Here is a 16,994-nt window from a genome sequence, read left to right on the forward strand (position 1 = left end):
GGACAAAGCTTCACTCTCTTCTCTTTGGCTGTTTATTACATTTTTAATTGTTCGATTACTGATTCATCAATGACAATAAATCTAAATCTATGAACCTAAAATAAGAATATGATCTTTGTAAAGTCCTATCTTTGTAAAGAGAGACTAGAATCTGTTTTTTGTGGACCCGAGAGTTACAGACATTTAGTATTCACTGCATGTCACTCCTATGTCACCAGTCATGATCACTGGTGCATTTTGGGGTCTTTTTTCTTCACTCGTTTCTACATTTGTAACGAATAAATCATTGATTCATTGATAATAAAAAAATATGATTCAAAAAATCACAAGAAAAAGACCCTTGAATAAACTTAGCTTTTGTCTATAGAATCATGTACCACATAGATTATACCTTTTTCATTAACTGACCTCGACATTGCACGTTATCCGCTAATCAATATATTTCATGTCATATGTGTCACTGTGCCATAGTTAATTTTTAAATTACATTTATTATTTCTTAATAATGTTGTGAATGCTGTTTTAAAGCAATCAACCAAACCAAGATAAGATCTTTGGCTAGTTTTCACCTTGGTCCCTTGTCGAACACAAAGGTAACATAACGATCTTAATCACAGCAGATGTTAAAATCGCTCAGTGCATTCACTGCGAAAAGTATGAGCAGACAATACGATAAAAGATGGAGATGTTTTCTCCATTGTACCATATTTTCCGCTATTCATTTAGTCATTTGGGCATTTATTAATTTACAGTAACATTTTTTTTAATAAAATAAATGTTAAACTAATACCTGAGAGCAATAACTATTACCTGCCTGCATCACCCTTAGTCAAATATATAATACATTTGGTCCTTTTGAATCATTCCAATTTATATTGACATTCGTTTTCATTATTACATATTTTATTAATGACCAAAGCTTTGCTCTCAACATCTTTATTCATTTATACATCTGTTCATGGATTCTGCCACTGAATCTTTTATAATAATATTTCAAAACTTCATGAACTCAGAGACCAAGAACAGGATCCTTGTAAATCCCTGACATCCATTCATATGCTCACTTCATAAAAGGAGACTGGACTGGGCTCCATTTGCGTTGGACCCCAGAGTTCCAGACACATAACCATCACGTAAGCCCCACTCGGCAACAGTCATCAGTGTCGGCCCAGGATTGGCCTTAATTTTCTGTTAATGACTACATTTATTCATTGTTTAATTCATTAATAAAGAAATACACATAAATCACACACACACACAAAAACAAGAATAGATTCTTAAATATCTCTAACATCCACCTATACAGTCATGTCCACTAAAGCCAAATTTCTTTCATTAACCGAGCTCAGTGTTTCCTGCATGGAGTAATCAACATAATGCTTCATATTAATCTGATATTTAACACCGACATGACTTACCTTCTTTGATTACATTTAATACTTTTTAATAATACAGTGAAAACCATTTTCAAAAATTAAAAAAACAATTAAGCCAAACGGAACATTGGCGAGTACACTGGTCTTCGTGTAGCAGCTCATGACCTTGGAAGATGCTGAAATCATCTTTAACGCCTCCATTCCAAGAAGCACAGAGCAGAGCAGTTGATAAAAAAAAATTAGGACCTAAATAAACTGATCCTTTCCTTTCCACATTTTACTTACTCTGGTTTTTAGGTATTTATTAATTTCTCATTATATATATGTATTTTTTTATCTATTAACAAGGGGAACACCTCAAACTTGGAACTGATCCATAAAAAATAGACTTTTTAAAATTTCTATTAAATTTATTGGGGTGACATTGGTTAATCAAATTATATAGGTTTCAAGTGTACAATTCCATAAAAACGTTGACTCTTAATTATCCATGTCCACATGATCCTTAGCCAAAGAGTAACACCCTTGATCAATTTATTTCTAAACGGGCATCAGCGTTTTCAATTTTCATTAATAACATATCTTGCCTCATCACATATGTTCACAGCTGGACAATGCTTCACTTTCTCCTTTATCGATTTATTAATTTTTCTTTAATGATTCTATCATTGATTCATTAATAATAAGAAAATCTAAATCTATGAATCCAAAATAAGAACGAGACCTTTGTATATTTCTGTCACCTATCTATGGGATCATTTCCAAAAGAGGGGTTGAACTAATTATGTTTTGTATTGGATCTCAGAGTTTTAGACACTTATTTTCATCATCGATGGCTCATGCTACCTGTCATCTTCACTAGTGCAGGTTTAGGTTTCTTTTTTTTATTATTCATGTCTCTATTTGCATTGATTAAATCATTAATTGCCTGATAGTAACAAAATACACGATTCACACACAAAAAACACAAGGGCAAGACCCTCGAACATCTCTATCATCTGTCCACTCGATCGCTTCCCACACCGACTGTATCTCTTCTGTTAATTGGTCTCAGTGTTATAATTATTGATTAATCAATGTTTCATGTCATATTTATTACTGGACAAGTTAATTTTCTGATTAATTTAATACCTTTTTATAATACCATGCATACCCTTAAACAAACAATCAGAACCAAGACAAGGTCTCTGACCATTACTCACGTGAGGTTCTTTCTTCACACAGGGGCCACGTGACAATCTTGATCATGGTGGAAGCTAAAATCAGCAACAACATCCATTCTGAAGAGAACCAAGCAGAGGAGGTAGTAAAAAGAGTGAGAATTCTCTCCACTGAGCCAAGGTTTTCACCATTCGTATATATGGTCATTTAGGTGTTTATTTAAATTAATAACGGTAATATTTACTTATTTTCCTCTTAATAAGTCAAATGTCAAATTTCTGACAGTAACCGACTGCTACTTATCACTGTCTATATCATTCTTAGTCAGAGATGTAATGTACTTGGTCCATTTGTTATTCCTTCCGATTTTCTATTATATATTTTAATAATAAACAATGCTTCACCCTCTTCACCTTTATCCATTTACATATCTGTCCATCCATTTTTTCTGCCATTGCTTCTTTTAGAATAATATATATTTTTTTGAAATCCACAGTCACAAGTCCAAGAAAAAGACATATGTCTATACGAACATGTCCAACAGGGCGAATGTACTAGAATCCTGTGTTGGGCCTCACTCATATACAATCACGCTCACTGCACGATTCACATGCACCAGTCATCGCTACTGGTCCGGGTTTTGTCCTCTTAGTCTTCATTTATTTTTATCAATTCCATAATTCACAAACAAAATAAACACACATAAATCCAAAACCCCAAGAAATTTCTTGAAACTCCCTAACATCTGTCGATAGAATTATTTCCTACAGAGACTACATCACTTTCTCTACTTGGCCTCAGTGTTTAAAATATTGACTAATCAACATCGTGCTTCACACAGGCACTAGTTCCATTATTAGGCTACGGTTGGCCTTCAGTGATTACATTTCATAGATCTGTCTACAGTGACTACCCTTAATTAAGCAAACCACCCAAAAAGCTCTTGGCCATGGCAGAAGGACTAAATCGGCTCATGCATTCATTCTGAATATAAGCAATACAGATAATAAAATACTGAGATATTCTTGCCATCAGTGCATGCTTTTCTTATTGTCTTAGTCATCTAGGCATTTATTATTTTGTAGCGTAATTTTTTCTTCCTTTCTGTAGTAAATGAACCACTTGAGCTCACGACTGACTCAAAACAACAATACAGACTACTCTGTATCACCATCTGTACCATTCTTACCCCAAAATGTAACCCCCTTGGTCCATCTGATGCTTAATGAACTCCGGTGGTCCCAAGCTGTCTCACTAATAACCTCACGTGACCTGCATATGCCTCCCCGCCTTCATCTTTATATACTGCCATATTTGTTTAGTCTTTCATTTATTCACTTATGATAAAATCAACATCCACGAAGCACCAAAGGCTGAGATATGATCCTTAAATATTACCAATATCTATCCAAAGGCTCATCATTCCCACAGATATAAACATCTAATTCCTTTCTTGTAATGGACCTCAGTAGGTCATACATGTTTTGATCATAAAATACAGTTCAGAATGCATTCCACTCGCATCACTGGTCCACGGTTGGCCTTTTTCATATAATTTGCATATCCTTTCTGTATAGAGAATGAATCCATCCTCAGAACTAAACGCTGACTCGTACTTACATCTCCTGTGTGCTCCTTCCTCAGAATGAAAATAGCGTACATCAATTACAAAATGTTTAGGGAAAACCTAAAATAGAAATTTAAAAATCTATAAAAATGAGCGACCTAGACTCAACTTGTTTTTAAAATCATCCTAAGCAATGCTAAATCAAATTAATCATAAACTTGGCTTCCTTGTCATTAGGACTGGCCTGTCTTTGTTTAATTTTGTTCATGTATGCAAACATTTCCTCATTTTAAATATATGGCGATGGAAGGAGATTTGACTTTGGGTGGTGAACACACAATGATTTAAACAGATGATATACTATTGAATTGTACACTTGAAACCTATATAATTTGATTAACCAAGGTCACATCAATAAATTTAGTAAAATAAATATATATATATATATATATGTTTCTAAACAGAGAGGTTGCCTAGAGATCTCAGTCTGTTCAGAATGCTTAAATCAGTTCAGGTGCATCCATTTTGTGGAGTATAAAGATGATGTTAAAAGATTTAGACATTTTCTCCATCGAACCATGCTTTTTCCCTTTCATTTAATTTGACTTTTAGCTATTTATTGATTAATGCATTTGATACCTTGTTTTCCTTAATAAAATAAACAGTCTGGAACTCATCGCTGACCCAGAGCAAGGGCATTGACTATTAGTACGTGTATCTTGCTTTATCAGTGATTCTCAAAGCACTGTCTCCCACTAGGCAGCACCAGCTGAACTAATGGGAGCTTAGAAATGCAGATTCTTGGCCCCCACATCAATCCCGCCCACTCAGAAATGCTAGGGGCAGGGCCGGCGGCGTGCAGTGTAACCAGCCCTCCAGGTGATTCTCATGCTCATTCGAGTTGGAGGACTACTGCTCTACACTGGAGAGGTGACACCCTTGAACTATACGTTTCTTCTTTTTTAGTTAAATTTATTTTAACGTCGGTTAACAACATTATATAAGTTTCAAGTATACGACTTTATAATACATACACTGTAGCACTCCAGAATCACATGAACAAAAATTCTTGTCTCACATTTTTTTCTTAATTAATCCAAATTTACTTCCTTTTAACTATCTACCCATCATCTATCTTCCACCTCTCTTTTATCTATCTACCATCTATCTATCTAATTCATCTACTTCCTTTCATTTACTCCCTTAGAATAATGCAATAAATCCCCAGAATCTCCTTAAACCCCATAATTAGATTCTTGAAAATTACCGAAACTGGCTCTAGGCTTATTCCCACAGGTGTAATATATCAAATTTTCAAATGGACTTCGGTGACACAGAAACGAAGTCATCATAAGACACATTCCGAATGCGTTCCACTTCCATCATGCGTCCTTTTCCTTTTTTTAAATTAAATTTATTGGGGGTGACACTGGTTACTAAAACCATATCGGTTCCAAGAGTACAATTGAATAACGCATCATTTGTACATTGCACTGTGTTCGCCACCCAAAGTCACATCTCCTTCCAGCACCATATATTTGGCTCTTTTTCATTTAACTTTTATGTTCTTTAAAGATAAAAGAAAGAACAACCACAAACCCACTATCCACTCGGCATCTAAACACTGTTGATAACTTACGTCTTCTTATGGGGTTCTTCACTGAATTAACAGCTTAGATCATTGCCACAGAGGATGTTTATAACCTGCAGTACAAACCTATGTGGAATAAAAAGTAGCTGTAAAACTGAATATAAAATCCTCAAACTTTTAAAAAATTGTCCTGAAACTGGTTCATGCTCAGTCCTCTTTAATGTAGTCAGTTGATTAAATTAAATATTTTTTCTATTTATTAATTTAAAAAAAACACCCACTACCCAAACAGCACAGAGCATAAACATCGACATTTACATCCATCCGTCCACATGTCCCTTATGCTAAGGTATAAGAGCCGCTATATATTTTTAATGGACTCCACGTCCTTAGAAATGGATTGGTAATGATGTCTGTTTCCTTATATATGCTATAGTTCCTCCACTACATTTTTCTTTCATTTATTCATATATTTATGTAATTATTATTGTATTAACTTTTAATAAACAATCAATATCTGTGAAACACAAAAGCCCAAAAATAACATCTTTGGGTATCCCTAACGACTGTTTTTTTTATTTATATCAGAAGCAACAGACAAGATTTCGTTTTGCGTTGGACCTCAGAGTTCTAGATAAGCATTCTTCATCCCTGACTCATATGCCACTAGTCTTCAACATTGATTCAGGCTTCACCCTCCTGTTCTTCATTCAATTACAATTTTGTTTAGAGGTAAATCATGAATTCACTAATTATAAATATATACCAATAAATGTTTAAGTAGCTTTAATATTTGTGAACATCTGTATATAGAATCATTTTCTAAAGAACAACTTAGTCTAGATTTCTCTTCTTACTCAACCTCAGTGTTGAATATACGTATTAGTCAACTTGCTTCATTTTAACCTCTTTATCATTAGTCCATGGTTGACATCTGTCTATAGAATTATTTTCCTCAAGAATCAACCCCTTCCATTAATCGACCTTGATGTTTCATATATGAATTAATAAACGTAATGTTTCATATTAATTGCATTTGGGGGCTGTGGTTGACATCCACTGATTGTATTTCACACGTTTTAATAATATAGTGAATACCCTTAAACAAACCACCCAAATGGAAATAAGAACACTGATGTACTCACACTGGCCTCCACACTCGAACACCCAGATGCAACCCCGGAGCTCGTGATGGTAGAAGAACCCACAAATCGGCTCAGGCACATCCATTCTGAGGACAGCAGGGCAGATGATAAAAAAAAGCCTGAGACCCATCTCCACTGACCCTCGCATTCCATCTTTCATCCAGTCAGTCACCTAGGAAACTAGCAATTTGGGAAAATATTTAAATTCTCCGAAGGAAACAAATAATGGTGATCTTGTCACCGACACCACTTCCTAAGGGACAGGAGTGGATTCAGCATACATAATAGTATCTCTTGTCTCAACACGTATTTTTACTTTTGGCCAATAATTTATGACCTTCACCTTTACTTATTTATATGTTAATTTATTTTTATTTCATTGATACGATGATAAAAATAGAAAGACAATGCATGAACATAAACCAAAACCAACACCCTTATCAATCCATGACATCTATCGAGACAACTTCAAACAGGACAGTGGACATGATATCTTGTCTGTTGGAGCTTGAAGTTCCAGACACATATTCATCATACATGACTCATACGCCACCAGGAGTCATCATCGATCCATTTTGTCCCTCCTTTTCTTCAATCATTTCTACATTGTCTATTGAGTAATTCATTAATAATTTTAAGATCCTGTTATTCATAAAAACTCAAGAAGAGCCTTTATATCCCTAATATGTATATAGACTCATTCTCACATCACTATATCTCTCAATTATTCTGTTTTTCATATCTGCATTATTCAATATAATCAGTACAGATCGATAAATATAAAAAATCTCATATTTGTCACTGGGATACAGTTCGCCTTATTTGATTCTATTTCACACTTTTCAATGATACAGTGAATACCCTTAAAAAAAAAAATACTGGAACTAAGACAAGAACTTTGACTATTATTCCTGTTGGTCTCCATGCTCTTAAAAACACGTGTGAACCTGGAAGATGCTGAGATCGGCTTGGGGGTGTCCTTTCCTAAGAGTACAGAGCCCAGCAGATGATACAGAAAATCGAGACCTTCTGTCTACTGATCTCTGCTTTCAACATTTCATTTACTTAGCAATTTAGGTATTTACAAATTTTCATAATGTAGATTTTTTTCTCTCTTAACAGAGAAAATAACCTCAAACTTGAGACTGATACAATAAATAAAACTGACTCTTGCTTCTCAAAGTCTATTAGGATTTTTAGCCAAAGAGTTATCACCTCGGTTCGTTTATTTCTTAGGCGGCATCACTGTCTTCCTCAATTTTTATTAGTAATATCTCTTGCTTCACCATAAATGTTCATAGTTAGATAATAGTTAACATTCTTTTTATTTTTGTTTAATGGCTCTATTATTGATCCATTAGTAATAAAATCTAAATCTATGAACACGAAAAAGATCATAATTTTTGTATATTTCTGACTTCTGTTTATCGTATCATTTCCAATAGAGGAATTCATCTGATTATTTTTGTGTCGGACGTCAGAGTTCCAGACACATTGTATTCCTGTTCATAACTCATACGCCACCAGTGGTCAGTATGGGTCCATGTTTGGGTCTCCTTTCCTTCACTTATTTCTACATTTATACTGAATAAATAATTTATTCATAGATGATTTCTAGATAATAAAATAATGAATGCATGATTCACAAAACCCAAGTACTATATATTCAAATATATCTAAGAGTCCATTTCCCACATAGGCTATATCTCTTTGATTAATCCACTTCGATGTTGATTAACCAACATTAATATTTCACATTATATTTGGACAGAGTTAACTGTTCAATTATATTTATCACTTTTATTAATATCACGAATACCTTTTAAGGAAAGACCCAAACCAAGACGAGAACGCAGTCCATAATTCACACTGGCTTCTCTCCCTACACAAAGGCAGCATGACGACCTTGATCACGGTGGAAATGGAAATCAGCCTGGAGCACCTGTTCTGAACAGACAAATCAAGAGAGTGAGATGGTCTCTCTATTACTGATCCATCGTTTCCGCCATTCATGTAACGTAGTCCTTTATTGATGAATGGTAATATTTGTCCTTCTCTTCATAAATTAAACATCAGAGTCGTAACTGACTCAGAGCAGTAACTATTATTTATCGTTCTATATATCATCCTTAGTCAAAGATATAATACACTTGATCCATTTAATATCGATTTCAATCTACATTAGTATTATTTTTCTTTACTATGCATTTTATCAATGAACCATCCTTCACTCTCTTCATCTTTATTTGTTCACTGATTGTCATTTATTCTTTAATAATATTTTATAAAATTTATGAACACGAAGGCCAAGAACAAGAGCCTTGTATATTCCTGACATCTGTCTATAGGAAGTTTCGAACGGAGGGAAGAGACTAGCTCTCTTTGTGCTGGACTTCAGAATTCCAGACACATTAGCATTCACCATATATGAAGCACATGCCACCAGTCGTCATCACTGGTCCAGGCTTGGGACTCTTGTTCTTCATTCTCATCTATCTCTACTTACTGATCAATTCACATATTCACTAATAATAATAAAACAAATATCTGTGAAGTCATAAATACTCAAGGACATGATCCTTAATATTTCTAATATCCATCTATTGAACCATTTGTCTCAATTAATATACCTCCTTCATTAATCAGCTTCGTTGATGGATTATATTCATCAATATAAAGTTTCATGTCAATTCTGTATTTATGCTCAGAGTATGACGAGTGTTCTTTGAATATATTTAATACTACTTTTAATATTACAATGACTACTCACACAACCCAAACCAAGAGAAGAATTTGACTGTTACTCGCATGTACCTCCACACAACCAGAGGAGCTCCTGATCACGGCCAAAGGCTTAATCAGCTCAGGTGTGTCCAGCTTGAGAACATAAAGCAGAGAAGATGATAACCAGGTTGAGAGACACTCCTCAGATATACAGATTAAAAGTACATGGAGGGCATATCCATTAATTTTCGTAACAAATCCATGTCAAACTTGACAAGGACCAAGAATAAGACCGTTGTTAGTCATTGTCTGTATCATTCTTGGCCAAAGAGGTGAGACACGTGAACCATTTACATTTCTTGATGAACTTCAGTATTTTCACGACTCATTAATTTTTATTGTCTTATCACATATGTAAAGAGTAGACATGGTTGAAAGAGTAGACATGGTTTTCATCTTATTTCTACTTTGACATTGATTCTTTTTTGAGCCATTTATTACAGTAGAATCAAAATTCATGAAAATGAACCAAGAAAACAGTCCTGTATCTTTTCCTAACGATCTGTCTATAGGGTCTCTTCAAAACGAGGCAACAGATGATAGTTCTCTTTTTATGGACCTCAGAGTTTCAGACACATAATATTCATCATCTATGACTCATACTCCACCAACTATCATCATTGGTCCACATCTCGGCCTCTTTTTCTTCATTCTCGAATACGTTAATTCATTAGTTAATTCCTTAATTTATTAATGTTAATTTTTGAGACCCTATGATTCACAAAACTCCAAGAATAAGAGCAACAAATACTCTGCATCTGTCTATAGGACCATTGGCCACATTGTTATACCGTTTTCATTAATTATCATCAATATTTTACATATGCATCGAAGTATCCCATACTTATCATTTTCCATGGTTTGCGTTTGGATTCTATTTCACACTTTTAACAATACAGTATCCTTTAAAATTTTTATCTTAAATAAATACAAGAACTTTAACCTTTACTCACATTCATCTCCATGCCGAACCCACAGGAGAAACCATAGATCTTGTTACCATGGAAAACAAATCAGCTGTGCATCGATTCTGAGGAGCACAGGACAGAGCAGATCATTAAAAACTGAAACCTTCTCTCCTTTAGTCATTGTCTTCCTCACTTCGTATATCCAGTTACTTAAATATTTGTTAATTTTTCAGAACATATACACTTGAAAATATAAATATATATATAACAAAGTTAACATCCTCAACTCGAGACTGACACAGGCTCATAAAATCGAATACTACATAACAGTGTCAGTATCTACCTGATCCTTAGAAAGAGGTCATGTCCTTGGTCCATTTGTTTCTTATCATTAGTTTTATCGGTTTGTGTTAATAGTATTTCTTGCCTCACCACATATATTCTTAGTTGATAAACCTTTATCCTCTTTTTTATTTATATATTGTTTATTTCTTAGACCATCGATCCATTTATATTAATATAGAAATCCATGAATTTAAAATAATAATAACAATCTCCTTGCATATTCTTAACATCGATCTATAGGATCATTTGCATAACAGTAAAGAGACTAGATTTTGTCTTGTGTTGGACCTCAGACTTCCAGACACATAGCATTCATCGTGTATGACTCATACGCCATCAGTCGTCATCACTGGTCCACATTTGGGCCTCTTTTCTTCATCTTCACTATTCCTATCACCATTCTTTAGCATCAATGCCTAATCGATTAGACCTCTCTCATTAATCATCCTCATTATTCCAAAGATAGATAAATCAACACAATGTTTCATACACTGTCAACTTAATCATTGGGCCATGGTTGGTCTTTCTTCTTTTATTTACTACTTTTTAAATTATTACAGTGATACCCTAAACAAACCACCCAAACCAAGACAAGAACTTGATGATGACTTACACTGCCCTCACGTTCCCACCCAGATGCCGGCGTGGCGCACAGAAACACTACAGATGCTTAAATCCGCATAAGCGTTCTTATTCTGAGAAAACAGGAAAACAAGATCGAGACGTTATCTCCACCTTACACGCAGTCCAACATTTAGTAACATATCAATATGGGTGTACAGTCTGGAGGTTTCTCAAAAAATTAAAACTGGATATATCTTTTGACCCAGCAATTGCACTTCTGGGTATTTATCCCAAGAAAACCAAAATAGTAATTCTTAAAGATCTATGCACCCCTGTGTTCATGGCAGCACAATGAAAGCAAACTAAATGCCCATCAACAGACGACTGGATAAAGAAGTTATGGTTCATACGTACAATGGAATATTACTTAGTCATAAAAATGAAATCCTACCATTCACAATGACATGGATGGACCTAGAGGATACTATGCTGAGTGAAATAAGTCAGACAGAGAAAGATTAATACCATATGATGTCACTAATATGCGGAATCTAAGAAACAAAAAGAACAAATTAATCAAAAACATACTCACAAATGTAGGGACAACCTGGTGATGGACAGAGGGGAGGGGGATTTAGGGGACTGGGAAAATGAAGTGAAGGGTTAAAGAAGTGAGAATTAGTAGTTGACAGATAGTCCCAGGGATGGGGAGCACGGCATAGGGGATGCAGTCAGCAGTAAGGTAATGGCTGGGTGGAGAGTCAGAGGAGAGAAAGAGCGAGTAGGGGATCATTTTATAAACTATACAACTGTCTAACCAATGTACGATATACTTGAAACTAATTAAAATAAAATGAAAAGATAATATCATATTTGCTCAGACCCAGAATAAGAATTTCTCTAAGAGGTAAATTTCTTAATGGAATTCTGTATCTTCAATACATTCGAAAGGATTTTATTGCCTCCCCACATACATTAAGAGCGCATATGCTTCATGCTCTTCATCTCTACTTCTTAATATTTATACGATGATTCTTAAATTGGTCCATTGATAATAAAATAATCAAAATCCATAAAGACTATCTTAAAACAAGTCTCTTTATGTTCCTAAAATCGAGGCTATCGAATCACTTCGAGCGGAGGCAATGGACTATTTCCCTTTCTGTTTTGGACCTAAGAGTTCCCGACTCATAACATTCATCATCTGCAACTCACTCCTACATCACCAGGCATCATCACTGGCGCATATTTCAGCGTCTTTTTCCTTACCCTCCTGCATGTTATTTCATTAATTCCTTAAATCGCTAGTATTAATTTTTAAAACCCTATGATCCACAAAAAAAATAAAGAATAAGAACCTTTAATATTCTACATCTTATCTATAGAACCATTTATCACATTGTTATATTAATTATCCTTAATATATCATAAATGGATTAATAAATATAATGCCTGGTAATAATCTCATATTTATCATTGGCCATTGCTGGCTTTTTGAATTATATTCACGCTATTGAGAATGCAGTACATGTACTTTGTTAAAAACCCTGTTAAATGAAGACATGAACTTTATTACTTACAGTGGTCCCTATTCACCTGAGATGCAGCAGCATCTCCAGAGATGGTGACCAGAAAAGAATTCTACAATCAGCTTGAATATGTCCATTCTGAGGAACACAAAACAGAGCTGATGATGAAAAATACAAAACAAAGACCTTATCTGAACTGATCCTTCCTTTCCACATTTAAGCTGTTTAGGTATTTATTAGTTTTCATAATGTAAGTTTTTTGTCTCTTAACAAAAGAAACAACGTCAAATTGGAAGTGATTTGTACTTATCAGAGTCTATATGACCCTTAGCCAAAGAGGTGACACCCTTAATACATTTATTTCTTAAGAAGTATCAATGTTTTCAATTTTTTAGTAAGTGAATTTAGTAGTTTCAATTTATAGTAATAATTCTTGCCTCGCCACATATATCCACAGCGAGACAATGCTTTACTCTTTTTCCTTATCTGTTTGGCTCTTCAATAGTCCTCTCTTATCTGAGAGGAATACATTTCACAACCCCCAGTGGATGCCTGAAACCATGCATAGTACCAAACCCTATATATACTGTTTTTTTCCTATACACACACACTATGATAAAGTTTCATTTAAAAATTAAGAACAATAAGAATTTAACAACAATAATTAATTAAAAATAGAGCAAATAGAACAATATACTGTAATAAAGGTTATGTGAATGTGGTCTCTCTCTCTCTCAAAATATGTTATTGAACTATTACTTATCCTTCTAGTGATGATGTGAGTCGATATAATGCCCGTATGATGAGATGAAGTGCGGTGAATGACGCAGGCATCGTGACATAGTGTTATGCAACGACTGACCTTCTGACAAGAAGTCAGAAGGAGGATCACCTGCTTCGGGTGATTCTGCATCATCTAGCCATGACAATGTCCATGGTTGGATGTCAGGAGCAGACGATGTCGATGGCTGGAGAAATTTAAAATTTTGGGGTCGCCGTTAACCACGGGTACCAAAAGCACAGAAAGTGAAATTGTGGGTGAGGGAGGACTAGTGTACTTCATTCATGGTTCTCTCATTGATCCATTAATGATAAATATAAATCGATAAATCCAGGGTAAGAAAATTATCTCTGTATATTTCTACTATCTGTCTACAGGATCGTTCCCAAAAGACGGATCTGACTAATTATGTTCTGTGTTGGACCTCAGAGTTTCAGATACATGTTCTTCACCAATCATGACACACACACCACCAGTAGTCATCACTATCCAGGTCTGGGACTCTTTTTCTTTATTCGTTTCTACATTTGTATCAAATAAGTCATTAATTCATTAATAATAATTAAATAAACACAGGATTCATAAACGCTTAGAACAAGGTCCTTAAATATCTCTATCACTAGTCTGTAGAATCATTTCTCACATGGACTGATTCTCTTTCATTAATCAATCTCAGTGTTGCACATTATCGATTAATCGACAATGTTTCATTCATATCGTATATCATTGGACCATAGTTAACTTTTTTACTATGTTTATTACTTTTTAATAATTTAATGAATACCTTTAAACAAATGACCCATTCTAAATTGACAACTTAATAAACCAATATTTTCAATAAATGTTCATCTTTTTCTTCATTCTTATCTGCATAAGCTCATTGATTAATTCATTGATTCACTAATATTAATTTTTAAAACCGTATGATTCACAAAAACTCAAGGATAAGAGCAATAAATATTCTACACATCTGCCCATAGGATCATTTGCCACATCGATATATCTATCTCTTTTATTTATTATCATCAGTGTTTCATATATGGATTAATAAATATAGTGCTTCAGATCAACTCCATATTTATCATTCACAATGGTTGGCATCTCAGATCATATTTCACACTCTTAAAAACACAGTGGATACTAGGAAAAAAACCCTCAGAGACACGAATTTTGTTGAAGGTATGACTAACCTTGGTCTCCATGCTCCCTACACAGAGGCAACCATGGGGCACGGAGGGTGCTGAAATCGGCTTGACCGCGTTCATTCTGAGGAGTACGGAACAGAGCAGATGGTAAAATAATTGAGACCTTCTTAAAATTGCTGCTTTTTTCCTAATTTCATTTACTCAGCCATAAAGGTATTTATTCTTTTTCATAACTTATACATCAATATAAGCATACATGCAGAAAAGGAGGTAATACCCTTGGTTTATTTATTTCTTAACCTGTATCAGTTTCTTCAGTTTATATGAACGGTATTTCTTGCCTCGCCACATATATTCATAGTTAATAAGGCTTTGTCCTTGTTTGTTTACAGTTAGTTATGTATTTGTTTATTGGTTCTATCATCGATTCATTTATACTAATACAGAAATCCATGAATCTAAAATTACAAGAACAATATCCTCGAATATTCCTAACATCTATCCATAGGATCATTTATAAGAGAAGAAAGAGACTAGGTTTGGTCTTGTGCGGGACCTCAGACTTCCAGACACATAGCATTCATCGTGCATGACTCATACGCCATCAGTCGTCATCACTGGTCCACATTTGGGCCTCTTTTTCTTTACTCTCACCTACATTTGTTTATACATCGATTCATCTACTACTAATAACTCAATATATATCTGTGAATCACAAAAGCTCAAGGACAAGAGCCTTCGGTATCTTTATCTTTTTTTACAATCATCGCCTAATTGAATTTTATTAACCATCCTCATTCTTCCAAAGATACATTAGTCACCATAATGTTTCGTACAGTTCCAATTTTTTTTTATTAAATTTATTGGGATGACGATGGTTAAGAAAATTATATAGGTTTCAAGGGTACGATTCAATAATACGTCATATGTATACTTTTAATTTAATCATCGGGCCACGGTTGGTTTCTTTTCTTATATTGAATACTTTTTAAAAAATATTACAGAGAATAGCCTAAACAAACCAACAAAAGTTAGATGAGAACACTGTCACTCACGCTGGTTCCACGCTCCTACAGGAAAATACAGAGGTCGCAGACCAGGACATCAAGCTTAGGTCAGTTTTGGTGTGTCCATTCTAAAAAGTAGAGCAGAGTAAATGATAACATGATTAAGATAGTTTCTCTATCGATCTTTGCGACATATTTCATTGCTTAGTTATTAAGTTGTATGTTAATATGGGGTAATATATATTTTACTTATTCTTAAGAAAAACTAACAACATTGAACTTTCTGCCAACCCTGGAACTAGAATATGGGCCATTATTTACATTATCTGTAACATCCTTGGCTCTGGGTCACGCTCTCGAACCATTTATTTCTTAATTGACTTAGTCTTTCAATATTGATTAATAGTATCTCTGGCCTTACTGCGTTTTTTTCATAAGTGGACAATGCTTCACCCTTTTCATCGTTATTTATTTATAGTTGTAAATGGATTCTTTATTGATTCATTTATCATAATAGATTCAAAATCTATAAAAAAGATCCTTATAAAATCCTAAATCTATCTATAGAATCATTTCCAACTGAGGTAATAAACTAGATTTTTTTTTTTTACGTTGGACCCCAGAGTTCCAGACATGTATTCAACATCCATGACTCATCTGCCACCAGTCATCATCACTGGTCCAGGTTTGGCATCATCATCACTGGTCCAGGTTTGGCATTGTTTGCTCACTCTCATCTACCTTTGTTTATTGGTCAGTTCATCCACTGCTTTGATAGTAATTACGAAGCACGACAAACCCTAGAACATGAGTCTTGAATAGTCTTACCTCTGTCTACAGGTTCACTTACTATACCGTACTATCTCTTTTATTAATCACCCTCAAAGTTTCATATTCAGATTAGTCGATATAATGTTACATGTCAATTCTATATGTTATCGATAGACCGTGGTTGGCTTTCTTTGATTATATTGCACACTTTTCAAATATAGAGTGTAAACCCATAAAACTCACATTTGTTTCTATGCACCAAACAGAGAGACAACCAGACATCTCGTGACTATAGAAGAATCTTTAACTCAGCTCCAATA

At 34.5% G+C, this 16,994-nt stretch overlaps 1 long non-coding RNA gene, 12 other non-coding genes and 1 pseudogene across 25 annotated transcripts in view; all 14 read right to left on the bottom strand.

Annotated features, from left to right (window-relative positions):
* The window catches only part of LOC111746161, a 33,851-nt gene extending 16,857 nt beyond the window's left edge, over positions 1-16,994 (bottom strand). For 5 of the 13 annotated variants that reach the window (XR_002782976.1, XR_002782974.1, XR_002782971.1 and 2 more), the window contains exons 1-11: positions 16,918-16,994; positions 15,952-16,031; positions 14,942-15,017; positions 11,491-11,572; positions 10,578-10,654; positions 9,655-9,717; positions 8,709-8,787; positions 6,841-7,020; positions 5,744-5,821; positions 4,158-4,224; positions 2,579-2,656 (exon numbers count right to left, since the gene is read on the bottom strand). This is a non-coding gene — a long non-coding RNA (uncharacterized LOC111746161). Of the gene's footprint in view, positions 1-2,578; positions 2,657-4,157; positions 4,225-5,743; positions 5,822-6,840; positions 7,021-8,708; positions 8,788-9,610; positions 9,718-10,577; positions 10,655-11,490; positions 11,573-13,021; positions 13,109-13,832; positions 14,921-14,941; positions 15,018-15,951; positions 16,032-16,917 lie in introns of those variants that run through there. The other 8 variants (XR_002782973.1, XR_002782978.1, XR_002782979.1 and 5 more) reach the window with 8 other exon arrangements.
* On the bottom strand, positions 161-235 carry LOC111746209. Its single transcript, XR_002783014.1, has one exon. It is a non-coding gene; the product is annotated as a small nucleolar RNA SNORD113/SNORD114 family (small nucleolar RNA).
* Positions 1,100-1,171, bottom strand: LOC111746210. Its single transcript, XR_002783015.1, has one exon. It is a non-coding gene; the product is annotated as a small nucleolar RNA SNORD113/SNORD114 family (small nucleolar RNA).
* Positions 2,171-2,242, bottom strand: LOC111746204. The gene has a single exon (XR_002783010.1). It is a non-coding gene; the product is annotated as a small nucleolar RNA SNORD113/SNORD114 family (small nucleolar RNA).
* Positions 6,311-6,382, bottom strand: LOC111746186. The gene has a single exon (XR_002782998.1). It is a non-coding gene; the product is annotated as a small nucleolar RNA SNORD113/SNORD114 family (small nucleolar RNA).
* LOC111746180 lies at positions 7,342-7,413 on the bottom strand. The gene has a single exon (XR_002782993.1). It is a non-coding gene; the product is annotated as a small nucleolar RNA SNORD113/SNORD114 family (small nucleolar RNA).
* LOC111746190 lies at positions 8,311-8,384 on the bottom strand. Its single transcript, XR_002783001.1, has one exon. It is a non-coding gene; the product is annotated as a small nucleolar RNA SNORD113/SNORD114 family (small nucleolar RNA).
* Positions 9,228-9,303, bottom strand: LOC111746183. The gene has a single exon (XR_002782996.1). It is a non-coding gene; the product is annotated as a small nucleolar RNA SNORD113/SNORD114 family (small nucleolar RNA).
* LOC111746175 lies at positions 10,178-10,252 on the bottom strand. The gene has a single exon (XR_002782990.1). It is a non-coding gene; the product is annotated as a small nucleolar RNA SNORD113/SNORD114 family (small nucleolar RNA).
* Positions 11,160-11,234, bottom strand: LOC111746173. Its single transcript, XR_002782988.1, has one exon. It is a non-coding gene; the product is annotated as a small nucleolar RNA SNORD113/SNORD114 family (small nucleolar RNA).
* On the bottom strand, positions 12,609-12,687 carry LOC111746211 (annotated as a pseudogene).
* LOC111746188 lies at positions 14,170-14,243 on the bottom strand. Its single transcript, XR_002783000.1, has one exon. It is a non-coding gene; the product is annotated as a small nucleolar RNA SNORD113/SNORD114 family (small nucleolar RNA).
* LOC111746176 lies at positions 15,447-15,521 on the bottom strand. Its single transcript, XR_002782991.1, has one exon. It is a non-coding gene; the product is annotated as a small nucleolar RNA SNORD113/SNORD114 family (small nucleolar RNA).
* Positions 16,516-16,587, bottom strand: LOC111746177. Its single transcript, XR_002782992.1, has one exon. It is a non-coding gene; the product is annotated as a small nucleolar RNA SNORD113/SNORD114 family (small nucleolar RNA).

This window comes from Pteropus vampyrus, unplaced genomic scaffold, assembly GCF_000151845.1.
Source record: "Pteropus vampyrus isolate Shadow unplaced genomic scaffold, Pvam_2.0 Scaffold178, whole genome shotgun sequence".
NCBI lineage: Eukaryota > Metazoa > Chordata > Mammalia > Chiroptera > Pteropodidae > Pteropus > Pteropus vampyrus.